Source organism: Triticum aestivum, chromosome 7D (genome assembly GCF_018294505.1).
Source record: "Triticum aestivum cultivar Chinese Spring chromosome 7D, IWGSC CS RefSeq v2.1, whole genome shotgun sequence".
In the NCBI taxonomy this organism is placed as follows: Eukaryota; Viridiplantae; Streptophyta; class Magnoliopsida; order Poales; family Poaceae; genus Triticum; species Triticum aestivum.
In genome coordinates, this window is record NC_057814.1 from 586,382,413 (window position 1) to 586,382,946 (window position 534).

Sequence of the window (534 nt, forward strand, 5' to 3'; positions counted from 1 at the left end):
GCCTGGCGACTATGGACATGAACTTCGTAGGCAAGCAAAAATATTGAAGGAGGAGAAAGAAGAAAGTAAAAAAAGCGGAAAACAAGTTGACCAGCTCGGGATGCAGAAGAAACAATCGATCCCCCCGCTCATAGTGAAAGCCGGTCCGGAAGAGGACCCCGAGATCATAGCAGCTGCGGCAGCACTTGGATTGACTGTAGCGAGTGCCATGAAACAAGCGTCCGAGATGGGTTTGACTCTTCGTGCCTTCTTAGGCCTTGAGGATGCGCCAGTATGTGAGATAGCATTACAATATGTGCGGAATGGGCCTCTCGTCGAGCCTGCGCGGGAAAAGAGTCTACCGCCACAAATGCGAAATCTGCTACGTTGGTACAAGCAATTCATAACATGGGCCGACAAAGAATATGTTTATGCGGATGTTACAGAGGAGCATCACACCAAACGATACTCTGTACAAGTTCATATGAGTGAATTGTTCCAGCTGTTCAATCTGCGCGACCTCGACAAATCTATGCTGAGTTGCTACGTTCTGTA